Source organism: Pseudorca crassidens, chromosome 2 (genome assembly GCF_039906515.1).
Source record: "Pseudorca crassidens isolate mPseCra1 chromosome 2, mPseCra1.hap1, whole genome shotgun sequence".
NCBI lineage: Eukaryota > Metazoa > Chordata > Mammalia > Artiodactyla > Delphinidae > Pseudorca > Pseudorca crassidens.
Window position 1 is genome coordinate 98,926,343 of NC_090297.1, and position 14,466 is coordinate 98,940,808.

The following is a 14,466-nucleotide window of genomic DNA, read 5'->3' on the forward strand; positions in this document are numbered from 1 at the left end:
ATTTTACCACAGTAAGAAAAATTGGGGGAAAAAAAGACGAGAAAACATGAACTTTAGGACAGTTTACTTCTTGTTGGGGGAGACAGGAGGGAGTGGGGTGAAGAGCAACACAAAGGAAGATGCAAGTTATTACTGATGTTTCAGCTCTCTTGTCGGGTGGCAGGCTCATGGGTGTTAACCATATTATGTTTTATAGATAATATTTTGTTAAATATGCCTTTTAAAATGCACAGAACATTGAATTTTAAAATATAAGTGAGAAAGCATTCAGAGGTAAAAGAAGGAGGGAATGTAGCTTGGAGGCGGGCCAGTTGGAGTAGTGGGCGTGGGCGGTGGCACAGCCATGACGTCCGTGGGACGGCGGGGCCCGGGGCTCCGGCAGGAGGGCAGCACGGGTGCAGGAGGAGGAGGAGGAGGAGGGCAGCCTGGGATCCTGGCGGCGGGGTGCAGTGCCGCCCTGGACCACACGAGGGCGCCCCACACCGCCACATCCAGGCGGCGGCAGGGGAACGGGGTGGGCGGTAGGAAAGGAGGGAAGCCGGGGAGAGGAGAGCCTCCTGTCCGCCCAGACTGGCTCCTGTGTTCAGGTTTACCGTGTGGTCAAGCCTCGAAGAAGGTCAGTGTGAGGTTCAACTGGAAACAGAGCCGGCTTTCAGGCCCTGAGGAATCCACGCGAGGGTCCATCAGGGCTGCCTGCGGGGTTGGGGTGGGTATTTGTTATTTATTGAGGCGTGGGTGGTGTGCCTGTGCTGTGTCGGGAGTGACTCTATAGGTTAGCGGGTGTGTGTGTGTGTGTTTCTCCAGGAATATAGTGGAGAGTGGGAGCAGGGCGAGGAGAGGGGCAGTTGCTGCTTCCCCCCGGCCTGGGGCTGGTACTAACAAGAGGGAGAGCCTGCGGCAAGATCCAGCCCGTGAGGGCTCAGAACTTCCGCCTCAGAGGAGCCCCAGGTCTGAAAGAGGAGGGATGAGCCTGGCTGCCGGCGGTGGAGGGCACCGCCCTCAGTCTGGCCCAGCAGGACTGTATATCGGGGGCTTCCTCTGGGGCCTGCAGACAACGCGCCCCCCGCCCCAAGCCTTCTAGTGGTGGTTCGGCACCCAGCAAAGTCTAGGATGCCACAGCGGCTGCCAGGCCCTGGATCCTGCTAGGGGCTGCTGCTCAGGGACCTGGTGTTGCTAACTGGTGCCCAAGGGCATAGCCCAGCAGAGGTCTGTGACCTGAAAAACACCGCTGATCTCACTTTAGACCAGAACATTTTTTTTTTTCTCCTAAAAGCAGTGGCAGGGTGCCCAGGTTTGAGGAGGGTATGAAGGGTGGGAGAATATGCCACCTCAAAATACGCCTCTAGAGCAGAAGGATTATTCTGAGCTGATTATTTTGAGAAACTACAGACCAAGGAGGAGTTCTGAAAAACAGAGTAGAAATTACTTTTTTGAAAGAGAAATTTACATTTATAAAGAAAATCTCCGTTTGTAAGGGTATCTCCCTCACTGGGTGGAGAAGCTGACTTTGGATCCCAGAGAATCTTAAAAATCCCTGAAGAAGGCAGTAACTTAAATCTGCATAACAAACCCTACCCTTGTTTACTCTGCTTCTCCTGGTAACCCTTCAGAACTGACTTCCTCCCCACACTCACCTTTGTTTCTTCTGTTTTTGGCTGAAGGTGATATTTAAACCTCTGGTTTAGGCCACCTGGGAGAGTTAACTCCTTTTCCCTAGGTATGTCCCTGGTGTACAAGTATATGAGAATAAACTTATGTTTTCTTCTTGTTAATCTGTCTTCTGTTTACAGAGGTCTCAGTTGAGACTCAGAAGGGTAGGGGAGAGTTACTTTTCCTCTCCTACAGCTGGGACAGCTTCGAGGACCTAGAGGCTTCTCCCCTTCCCACCAGTCTCTGGTGCTATCGCACGTGAATGCGCTTTGCGGGCTATATCCTGGTCTGGCATCTCAGCCCAGAATTTGAGAGCATTAGGGTTGGTAGAAATCAAACCCAGGGTGGGAGCCTCTGGCCAGTAGGCTGAGGCCCTGTACAGTGTCCCAGAGCAGGGGGAAGAGAAAGTCCTGCAGCTTCTCAGGGGAAGAGGAGGAATAGCAAGCCACAGGCGTCCTGGGGATGAGAGCAGGACATTGCAGTGCCCAGGACATGCCCTGCGGGGGAGGGAGAACAAGAGCAAGCCTCAGAGCGCTCTGGCTGAGCACTCTGTCCTTGTCCAGCCTTCTCCCCAGTGGCCTGGCCTTGGCTCTGTACACCCCATCTTTCCAGGAGCTGCATTCCTAGGTCTAGCCAAACAACCACGAGGAAGATGTGAGAGAACAACTTCCTTCTGGGATGGGACCCCTCTGGGGAGTAGCAGGACCTGGTGGGGAGCGGGGGTCCAGGGAGCAAGGCTTAATGACCATGTAGTCTTTAAGAAGAAGGCATCAGCACCAGTCCTGGGTTGGTTAAATTTCCAGTTCCGCCACCTGGTAGCCATGTGAACGTAAATGAGCAAATTACTTAACTTCAGTTTCATCATCTGCAAAATACGGGAACGATAATTACCTTGCAAAATTATGAAGGTTTAGAAATTAGGAATGTAGAATGCTCAGTCAATGGTAAATGCTGTTACTATTGAAACCGACTTCACCTAAAACCTCTGCTGAGTTTATGATTAACCTCTCTGTGCAAAATTTTATTGCCTTTCTTGTTGCATATCTGTTCCCCACAGGATTGAGGATTATCAAAGAAAAAGGGGGATTGAAACCTAGCAGGACCCTGCAGAGATCTCCCAGGTACAAAAAGCCTTTCCATTTCCCCGTTTTTCGTTTGTAGGAAAAGGCTTTAGTCTCCTAGGCCTGAGTTCCAAAGAGCAGATTCAAGCAGTTACTAATTAGGGAAGTGAGGACATGCAGAAATAAAGGGAAAGCAGCCAAGAAACAATAGTTCAGTGATAAAACAGAGTCCTAAGGATATACATAACCATCTGACAGGTATCTTTTTTTTTTTGACAGGTATCTTTGAATTGTTGTGCAGGAAGTAAGACCCTTATCCAGGTGGAGGGCAAGCTGAGCACAAGCAGGTACATCCCAGACTGGCTGGAACCAGAAGGTTGGTGATTAAGATTCCTGAAATATTACCCTGTTACCTCACCACCAACCAATCAGAAGAAAGTCATGCCCCCTGCAGCCCTCACCCCCAATGTTGCCTTTAAAAACCCTTCCCTGGGGGCTTCCCGGGTGGCGCAGTGGTTGAGACTCCGCCTGCCGATGCAGGGGACACGGGTTCGTGACCCGGTCCGGGAAGATCCCACAAGCTGCGGAATGGCTAGGCCCGTGAGCCATGGCCGCTGAGCCCGCTCGTCGGAGCCTGTGCTCCGCAACGGGAGAGGCGGGAGAGGCCACAACAGTGAGAGGCCTGCGTACCGCAAAAAACAAACAAACAAACAAAAAAACCAAAACCCTTCCCTGGGGACTTCCCTTGTGGCACAGTGGTTAAGAATCCACGTGCCAATGCAGGGGACACGGGTTCGAGCCTGGTCCCGGAAGATCCCACATGCCATAGAGTGACTAAGGCTGTGCACTGCAACTACTGAGCCTGTGCTCTAGAGCCCATGAGCCACAACTACTGAGCCCATACACTGCAACTGCTGAAGCCCGTGTGCTTAGAGCCCGTGCTCCAAAAAAGAGAAGCCACTGCAATGAGAAGCCTGCACACCACAATGAAGAATAGCCCCTGCTCGCCGCAGCTAGAGAAAGCCCGCCTGCAGCAACAAAGACCCAACGCAGCCAAAAATAAATAAATCAATACATTTATTAAAAAAACAAAAACCCTTCCTTGAGAGCCATCTGGGAGTTTGGGTCCTTTGAGCACAAGCCACCTGTACTCCTTGCTGGGCCCTGCAGTAGATGCTGTACGTGCTTTCACCACGACCTGGTGTCAGTAAGTTGGCTTTGCTGTGCCATGAGCAAGCAGACCCAAGTGTGGTTTGGTAACACTATCATTGCTTTCCAATGCCCAGACCCGTGTAAGATGGCTCCAGGCCTCTCTTCCAGGCTCTGACAAAGCAATCCTATAATTTGCCTGTACTACTGTACTGTGATAGTGAATCACTAAGAAGTTATTATGTTACCCAGACAGGAGTGGGTTAATGTCTCTCTGTTGATGGGAGCCTCTGGGAAAATGCCTTGATTCCAAAGACTTTGTTGGTTGGTGAGCCTCTCCTTTCATCAGGGATCTCACAGCAGAAGTCATACAGAACTTTCAGAGCAGAAAGAGACCAGGGGTGGTGCCTGTCTCTATGGCCTACCCTGATAGAAGCTGGGGCCCAGGCAGTGTAAGGCTGTGCTGATGTCCCTCGTAACTTTCGTATCATGGGGGTGAGAGCTCAGGGGTCAAGTGCCTCCAGCACTGGGGGAAGAGAAAGGGCCTGAACTTAAACTATGTGTGTACAGCTTTTCCCTTCTCCTTGCTCTGGAGCCTCTCAGGCAACCCGTTAAAACTCCCTTAGGTGAGGCAGGGAGAAGCCTCCCTGGTTCATGGCACATAATAGCTGCTTAATAAATGTTGCTGGAATTGAATTACATGCAGACAAGAAGATTTTGGGGAGCGAAGGGACTTTATGTGAATTCAGTCCAGAGGCAGGAGCCTGTAGGTGGGCACCACCCAGGATCAAGTGCCAGGAGTTGATAGGGGCCGCACCCTTCTGGGTGTGCCTGATGTTGAAACCTGGCAGCCACCCTAAGTTTCTCCCTGCTCCCACTCCCACCCTGCTCAGTTCACTCTGCCTCTTCCTAAACTCGCTTGAATCTGCTCTGCTGTTTCCCTTGCCCTCCTCTCAGCAACCACATTTCCAGCCCAGACCACTGCCGTATCATACCCGGAATCCTCGCTTCCAACCTATTGCACAACCCGCATCCAAGCGATATTGAGACCAGAACGGTGATCCCTGTCCCTGCTTAAACACGGCTATGAGTCCCCATTGCCTACAGGATAAAGCTCAAATTCTCCAAAAAATGACATGTAAAGCCCCATGCACCTGCTCTCCTCTCCAGTGTCCCTTCTTACCCACTACCCCCACTGCCACTCTGGGCACGGGTCAGACTGAACTGTCCACTCGTGGAGAATGCCAAGCACCCTTTATCTTCCAGGGTTTTGTGTATGTAATGCCTCCTCAAGGTGGAGATTAGCATTGTCTCACACACACACACACACACACACACACACACACACACACACCCCTTGTTTCCTCCTGCTTAGTCTGATTAATTTCTAGTTCTCCTTCAAGCCCCATATTAGACTCCGCTACAACCGGGAAGCTGTCACTTACCCCCTTCCCTCTGCACCCTGTCAGTGCTGGCCTGGGTGCCCCTCTCTGCTCTCCCAGCTCCCGGTGCCCCCCAGGCCTTTACTTTTGCATTGACCTTTGTGATCCCAGTTTTTGCTCCCCCCGGAGGAGGAGTGAGTCTCCTCCCTTCTTCAGGGTGTGGCCCTGCCTGGTTCACTGCTTTATCTCCAGGGCCTGGCCCAGTGCTGACACTTGGCAGGCGTGTAGCTGTGACCACTGTAACTTCGCCAGAGCCCACCTTCATTCAGCACACGCTGCGTGCCAGGCCCCGGGAGGGTGCCTTCAGGCATAAATGTGGTTAATGCTCACAGGGCTGAATAGCACACAGGGTCCATTCCCACCTGTTTCCTGTCCTTTAGGGGTGGAAAGCTAAAGCCTCATCGTCTCGCAGACCTCCTCCTTAGGGAGTGGTGGGCGCACTTGTGATCCAACGCTGAGATCCCTCGTGGGATTTGGAAGGTGGAAGGGAGCTAGAGGCCACCTTCCTACCGCTTTGGCTATTCCCTTCTGGCAAACAGGGTCATACAGATGTGCGTCTTTTCCTGCAGCAGTGTCCAGTGTGTGGTCCCCACCCCCGGCAGCAGCAGTAGAGGCCCTGCCTGCTCCCTGGGTCACAGCCACAACAGTGTATCTTGAACTCAGGTTGCCAGTGATAACGTCCAGATGCTCACCTTCCTCTCCTGCCCACAGCGAGGGAGCAGATCCTCTGGAGACTCAGCCTTACCTCCTCCCCTCCCCCGTCCAGCCATCCAACCATCCCATTAGCACCTAACCCCCCCGTATCAAGTCACTCTCTGCTCAAAATACCTTGAGTGGTTCCTGTTTCCTGTGCTAAACTCTGGCTGATACGACTGTTGTTATCCTTATTTTACAGATGGGGAAACCGAGGCACAGAGAAGCAAAGTGATCTTCCCAGAGCCACACAGCCAGTGGGTGGTAGGGCCAGGCTCCAAACCCAGGTCTTTCTGAGCCCCAAGCCCACTGCGCCATCTTGCCTGGTGAATATGTGTTGGTGTTGCTGGCTGCGGGAGGAGGCCCGGTGAGCTTTTAGGCGGTGGGCTGTGCTGACACCCATGGCAGGTCCTGAGCAGGTCCCCAAGGTGTCTGTTCCTTCCTGAGAAGCACAAGCGGCTCAGGTTCCTGGGGACTGACCCCGAGGCTGGGGCTGTGGGATGTGTGGGGCAGGGAGGCTGCTGAGAGCCACGCCATCTGGGCACCACGTCAGTCAGTTCCCAGGGTTGGAGCCCATCAGCAGTGTCTGGAGAAACACTCAAGTAACCAGTGCAAAATCAGATTAGGGGGATGGTGAGGTGGAGGCGTCACCAGGCCCGGAGGCCGTCTTGGGCGGCACCACCTCGGTGAACTTGTAGTGGTTTGTTCTTGTCATTGCCCCAGGGTTGAATGGAGCCTGAGAGTCTGACAGACATTTGAGGCTCATGTATGTACCAGAATTCAGAGGGAGAACATGGTGGGCACTCAGACTGAATGTTCCTGCCAGCATGCTCTCTCCTATTAGACAGCTAAAAGTATAGGGGAGGCCAAAAGGTTGTCCAGTGAGGAGAAAAGTAAATCAAAGGAGTTGGTTGATGCTTCAGGTATTTAGAGGACCAGTCTTTGGCTGACTGCATCTGAAGGCAGGGAGCAAGGCAGCCAGGGGGCCAGCCCCTCTCCCTGGACAGATCTTCCTCTGGTGTCTTCACTCATGTATACGTTCTTTTTCTTAAACAGACTCAGTAAGTGAGTGCTATCACATAACAAGCATCAACAGATCCTCCTGGCCTCACAGAGACGTTCCAAGGGAAAACATGACTTCTGAGTTTCCTTGTTGATTAGTGCCTTTCAACATCCTGCCTTTGCACAGGTGCAAACCATTTTCTTGTCAATGACTCTAAGTTGCGCTAGTTGCCTGTGAGACGTGCAGGGTTGCCCGGCCCTGTAATGAGGACTTAACATTCCTAGACATCTGAGGTACCTGGGACATTAATGCTCCACCACCACAGGTCTGCCGGCAGAAGTTCAGCCAAAAGGTAGGAAGGGAGGGGAGGGAGTCTGACAAAGGGTATAGAACGCAGACACATTTTCATTCATTTCTCCGAGGCTGCCCATAGGTTCACAGGGATCTCCTGTGTTTGTTCCTTTATCAGACCTGGGCTTGGGAAACACTGCTGCTAATTCACTCGAGTTCCTGAAGTTCACCTTCTGGATTTTAGGGTCCTCATCACACTGTATTGTAAGCACTGATTTTCTTTTATTGCCCCCACTGGACAGAGCTTCTTGCAAACAGAGACTGGCCCTCATTCACTTTGCTATCTTCCTAGCCTAGGCCAGGGCCTGGCACATGGTCTGTGTCTAACACATGCTTGCTGGTCCCCTCTACCACGCCGCCACACAGCTCTCTCTGGATGCTCTTCTCTGGGAGAAATGTAGCCTTCCCTTTCTCTACCCAGCTCAGATGTCACCTCCTGCAGAAGCTTCCCCAAGTCTCTCAAATCAAAAGGGCTCAACAACTTTGCATGTTGTCCCCTCTCCTCTCAAGAAGCTCAGTCTGGTAGGTGGGGGTTTAGAAAAGCAAGCTAATGTGTACAGTGTACTGTGATGCTTGACAGACTTTAAATGGGCAAAGGATCACTGCGTGTTCATTCAGTGGAGTGCTCTGAGTTGTCTAGGATTCCAAGCTGTCTGATTCTCTAGGGAACTAACTGCACATTTGATTATCTTTCGCTGGGCTGTTTTATAACTTTGCTGTGATGGAAGTTAACTTGTACAGGGCTGATGATGGCGCAGATGTTTCCTGCCTGATGTGTGATGCAAATTGTTCCTGTTCGTGGCAATGCAAATGAGTTTTGTCCAGTAGAGAATAAGTCTCCATAAGTCCAATTCTCATTTGAAAGTTGTAAAATCTTACTGGTTCTTTCCTTTTTTTTTTTTTCCAATTCAATTACTTATTTTAGTAAATGAGTAAGAAATAGAAAATTTTAAATATAGATATTTGTGTCTTTTTACATTTTATTTTATTTAAATTTTTATTGGAGTATAGTTGCTTTCCAATGTTGTCTTAGTTTCTACTGTACAGCAAAATGAATCAGCCACACACATACATACATCCCCTCCTTTTTGGATTTCCCTCCCATTTAAGTCACCACAGTGCATTAAGTAGAGTTCCCTGTGCTATACAGTATGTTCTCATGAGTTGTCTATACTGGTTCTTTCCTTAATTAATGAGTTATATAAACATGTTAATTTTATTTCTGTATGAGAGTCATGATTTTACCATTTTGCAAATTATGTTTCAGTGGTAAAAACTATGACAGAGGTAGTGATAATATATACTGAGCATTTATTCTGTGTCAGGAAGTATGCTAAAGATTTTATAGTTGTCGTATTTAATCCTCACAGCAACCCTATAAGGTAAGTTCTATTTATTAGTCCCATTTTACAGATATAGGAACTGAGGCCTAGAGGTTAAGTAACTTGCTTAAGGACCCAGAGTTCATAAGTGGTCTATCTGGACTTTGTACCCAGAGACCTGGGATTTGACACTAAGATTCATATTCTAACTGCACTGTCACCATAAAGGCACTCAGAAATAAATTGGGGCAGCCACTGTGGAAAACAGTATGGAGATTTCTCAAAAAACTAAAAATAGAACTACCATATGACCCAGCAATTCCACTCCTGGGTAAATATCCAAAAAACAAAACAACAAAACAAAAAACAACACTAATTTGAAAAGATACGTGCACCTCAATGTTCATAGCAGCATTATTTACAATTGTCAAGATATGGGGACTTCCCTGGCAGTCCAGTGGTTGAGACTCTGTGCTTCCACTGCAGGGGACTCGGGTTTGATCCCTGGTCAGGGAACTAAGATCCCCCATGCTGTGTGGTGTGGCCAATAAATAAATAAAATATGGAAGCAACCAAAGTGTCCATCAACAGATGAATGAGTAAAGAAGTGGGTGTATATATATGCAATGGAATACTACTCAGCCATTAAAAAGAATGAAATTTTGCTATTTGCAGCAACACGGATGGAATTGGAGGGCATTATACTAAGTGAAGTGTCAGACAAAGACATACTGTATGTTATCACTTGTATGTGGAATGTAAAAATTACAACAAACTGGTGAATAAAACAAAAAGAAGCAGACTCAGAGATATAGAGAACAACCTAGTGGCTACCAGTGGGGAGAGGGGCAATATAGGTGTAGGAGGAAGAAAAAGGTTTGCTATGGGATTATATGAGATCATGTGTGTGAAACTTTTGAAAATTGTAAAGCACTATAGAATTTAAAGAATCATTCATTCAATTAAAAGAACAAAACAGATCAGTGGGAAAAAAAACAAATTGGGGAATCAGAGAAGTCCTCCTGGTAAAAGGAGACATGAAGCAAGTTTCAAACGGTGGATAGGAGTTGGTGCAGAGGAGAAAGGAGGGAGGGGTTTCCTGGCAGAAGTCAGCACGTAGGAAGGCAGGGAAGTCTGAAATAAGGTCCTGCACTTAAGGAACTAAGAAATTCACCTGGGGCTTCCCTGGTGGTGCAGTGGTTGAGAATCCACCTGCCAATTTGGGGGGCACGGGTTCAAGCCCTGGTCCGGGAGGATCCCACGTGCTGCGGAGCAACTAAGCCCATGCGCCACAACTACTGAGCCTGCATGCTACAACTACTGAAGCCTGCATACCTAGAGCCCGTGCTCTGCAACGAGAAGCCACTGCAATGAGAAGCGTGTGCACCACAACAAAGAGTAGCTCCTGCTTGCCGCAACCAGAGAAAGCCCACGCGCAGCAACAAAGACCGAACACAGCCAAAAATAAATAAATAAAATAAATTTATTAAGAAGAAAAAGAAACTCACCTGGGCTGGAGAGCGGGGTGTGGGCTGAGTATTGGCAGAAGAAGACTGCAGAGGTATGTGGGAGCTCATCAAGAAGGGCCCTATGGGTCAGGCTAAGGAGTTGGGACTTTATCCTCAAACTACAGGATTTAAAGCAGAGTGAGTGATTAGATGAGTTTTATTATTTTTATCTTTATTGCCTTTATTTGAAGTTATAAAAGCAGCTGAAAATCTGGCCGTTTTAGAAAAATCATTTTAGAAGCAGTGTTGAGGCTGCATTGGAGGTGGTGAGAAAAGACAGGGAGGATGTTAAAAACCAAGTCTATGGCAGGGAAAAAGAAAAAGCATTGCAAGGAGAAACAGTGTGTACAGCAGTTCAATCTATACATTCGGGCAACCGATGAGGTACGTGGAGGTGGGAATGGGGAGAGGCTGGGACGCAGGTAGTTTACAGCCCTCCAAAGCTCAGAACTCCATCTACTGCAGGCCTGTTTATGCTCATTCTTAGCATTTGAGAAACAAGATAGTACTTAGGATTTAAAAGGAAAAGGGTTCTTCCCATTCTGAAAAGCATATGTAAATAGGGCCTGACACACAAGTACCCAGGCACTTTTCTTTTAGCCTCAAGGGAAAAAAAATGAGTTAGGAAAATAAAGATAAAACACAATGACAAGAATTATTATAAACCTTCTCTTAATAATTACAGACATACAGATTGTCAGCACACCAGGTGATTTTTAATCCCAGCCCAGTTCCCCTCCTGGCTTCTTAATGGCTGCTGGCCACTTCCTCTTGGGACCTGGCCAGAGTAAGCTCAGGAAATGCAAACTTTTAATTCTGGAATCAGTAAAGCATATTAGGAAAGGAAATCCCACAACTGAAGAAATCACGTTATGAATTCCAAAGCCAAGGAAAAGGACTGTAAATCAGATTGTGAATTCATTGGAGACAGGACCATTTGACTTATTTTGGTGCAGGATCCAAGTGATTGGTTTGGTCTCTATTCACCCTTCAAGGTTATCCAGGATTCAACCTCTTTCATTCTCGTGTTTCCAAACTTCCACCCAGTACAACATTTAGCTCTAGCAGCTGAGCTGTCTGCAGTCTTGCTTTGCACACTTCTGACAGCAGGGGTGGGGGAGGGGTGGTGCCAGCTAAAGGGTCAGTGTTTTTCATTTATAGCCACGTCCCTAGGATTGTGCGTGAATGAGAACGTACTTGAAAGGCCTTTGTACACTCTGATGAGCTATACAAATATTATCGCATGTTCTTTATTGTTCTGGTTGATGACAACTGACACTATTTAATTTTTAAAACTACTATGAGCTCAATACTGCTATGTACTCAACTGTATGCAGTGTACATTCACAATCCGCACAATAATTTCATTATGTTTCACTTACCGAAGAGGCTCAGAGAAATTAACTTGCTAGAGTATCTACTTTTTGTCCTTTTTAGGCCCTCCTGAGATTGGGTTAGAGACTTCTCCATGTGCTGGCCCATCACAGCCCTTACTATGCAGTCTCCCCCACTAGACTAGGAGCTGGGGGTGCCAGGAACTGCATTCTGATCACTGTTATCCCTTCTATCTAGGAAATAGGCACATAGATGATGCTCCAAAAAACACTATTTAGGTGAATTAATGAAGGCTGATCTTATGTCCACTGCTCTTTTCTGAATATTGCTGTTTTCCTTATAACTTACTGTTCACTGTCCGCTTTCCCCTACTAGAAGGTAAGATGCATAGAAAGACATGTTGTTCATGACTGGATTCTCAAAGCCTAGAGCAATGCTTGGGGACCTAGTAAGGGTCCAGTAAATACCTGTTAGTAAATAAACTAAAATAGCTGCTCGGGCAAGCAAATTCTACTTTTTGTGACATCATAGTATTGTTTTCTGATGCTGATCTCAGTAAGATAATGTTCGACAACCGTTAACACTGTAACGTGGGTAAGTGCCGAACGCTCTGGCTTCCTGAGTTAAACATTCACTTGCAGCTGAATGATGACTGCAAGGGGAACCGCAGGAATGCTGTCCCCAAGAGCACCGTCTCAGGAAGGAGACACTGGTGGTTGACACAGGCAGCCCGTGGACTCTACACTCTACAGCTTTGGTCCAGCACCAGCGAAATCACGGCTAGAGACCACTGTGCTCTTGACTTCCATCTCATTCACCTTCCTTTCACCAGATGCAATTCTTGAAGCAGAAAAATAAAACCTGTTTGTAATAATTATCAGCTTCATCTTCTTAGGAGTCATGTGTCTCTTGCCAGAACTCTTCTAGATCAAAGGTACTGCTGTTTTTTCCTCTCTGTAAACCAGTATTATGTGCTCCATTAAATATTTTCTTTTAGTATAAAAGTAACCATGACATCAAGAAACTTTAGAATGTGGAAAAAATATAGAAAAAAGTTACCTCTAAATTTACCAGGCTCACGAAATTAGTATATTTGTTTATGTCCTTTATCCCCTGTGCACATGTATATATGTATTATGCACACACACACACACCATGGTAGTTTGTGTTCTGCCTTTTTCATTTAACATTGTGCTGTGATTATATCATAAGGACTTCATAACCATCTGTTTAAATAGTTATTGATACAAGAAATTGATAATTTCAAAGGAACAATTTTCTTATATAAATTCCAAGTCTGGAATTCTTAGGGAAAAGATGTGAACTCATGGTATTTGACACATATTATGAAATTGCTTTGCCAATATTGTTGTACCAATTTATTGAGCCACCAACTGATGATAATTTATAATTTAAGTCATGTTATTGATATAGTAGAGAAAAATAAAAATCTCATCAATCTTTCAGTTTACCTTTAAGAACATTGCTAGGGACAAAGGACTTTAATCATGATTGGTTACTAGTTACATTTCTGCTCTTTAAGAATCATCACAAATATTGAGGGGAAAAGATTATCAGTTACTAATCAGGTGTCTTCCTTGTGGAGGCAGTGTACAAAGAGCAAGGGTTTTGGGATTCAAATCCACCTTACTTAAAGAGCCGGGACATATATGCAACAACCTCATGAGGTGTTAGTTTCCATTCATTTCCAAACAAAGACCATTACATTTGTAAGACTAAACGGAGGATCTGATCCAACAGGACAGTTTTTGATCATTTAGCTAATAGTCTTATCTTTAAGAGTCACTCCCTTAGAGCTATCCTCTGCATGTAAGGCTCCACCCACCTTGGAAATTAGAGGAGCTCAATTTTTTCCCAGGTACCACTTTTCTTTGATTTTTTTTTAATAGTCAGGTGCCTACCCTTATTAAGCCCTTACTTAACACAAGCTGTCACATATCAACTAACCTTCATGACAACCCTAGTGGGGGATGGTACTAATTATTAATACCTTACAAAAGAAAACATCTGATGCTTAACCCTAGCAGTCTATATTGTTAAGCAACCGGTAGGCTGTAGCTATTCCAGTCTCCTCTAGCAAGTCAAGGTAAAAGTCAGCAAAAAGTAAGTAAATCAGTGCTGTTCAGCTGAGGAGAAAGATACTCTGCCAATCACTCTCAACTGAATGATTGTCACTATGGCCCCGACTAAATGGGGGAAAGGATACAAAGCTAGAACACGTTTCAGGAACGATGTACTTGAAACCTCCTTAGATGCTTCAGATCAGAAGCATCTAAGGAGGTTTGGCTTAATTTCTCACATTTGGGCAAGCCAGGCAAGCTTAGGCCATCACTTCCTTATCAAGTTTTCACAGTGACAGAAGTCTATCACTAACCTCTTTCTTCAAGTGCCTGAGCTGATTAAAACAAGCCATGTTGTTGCAAAGGTGGAAATTTACTGTTAACCTTTCCTCATCTTTCCAACCATAAGGAGCGGGGAGGGGGCAGGGGGCACACGCCTGATAATTAAGTTTATTACACTGTGAACCATTTGCTAGGGAAGGTGTAAAACCCAGACACTGAGGTTTTTCATATAAACCAATACCCAATTTATCAATCTGAAATTCAATATAATAAAACATTGGCTCATATATTAAATGGCTTTTAACAATTTTTTTCCTTTTTAAAATACAGGATTAATATTGACATATATAATCTATGGCACAAACTACTAAATTCACACAACCCAAGAATAAGAGGATTATTCATCAATGTGATTAAATCGGGGATAAAAATACCTCCCTGAATTTTCCATAATTTGTTTTAGCATCATCCTTTCCTGAATATTTTTTGTAGAAATTATTTATTTTGAATAGTTGATAATTTCAGTTCTCAACAGAGGACTATAACGTGATAATATAGTCTTGTTATCATGATCATCTACAACTGTCCA

General features: G+C 46.3%; 1 long non-coding RNA gene across 5 annotated transcripts; it reads left to right on the forward strand.

The window, feature by feature from the left end:
• Positions 1 to 530: 530 nt before the first annotated feature.
• LOC137219158 (uncharacterized) lies at positions 531 to 14,256 on the forward strand. 5 transcript variants are annotated; one of them, XR_010940999.1, is made up of 6 exons: positions 531 to 706; positions 2,708 to 2,771; positions 2,991 to 3,087; positions 6,198 to 6,362; positions 7,052 to 7,350; positions 12,156 to 14,256. It is a non-coding gene; the product is annotated as an uncharacterized lncRNA (long non-coding RNA). The 5 variants fall into 5 exon arrangements; XR_010940998.1 differs by having other exon boundaries at positions 11,617 to 14,255; XR_010940996.1 differs by lacking the exon at positions 12,156 to 14,256 and having other exon boundaries at positions 7,052 to 8,568.
• The last annotated feature ends 210 nt before the right edge of the window (positions 14,257 to 14,466 follow it).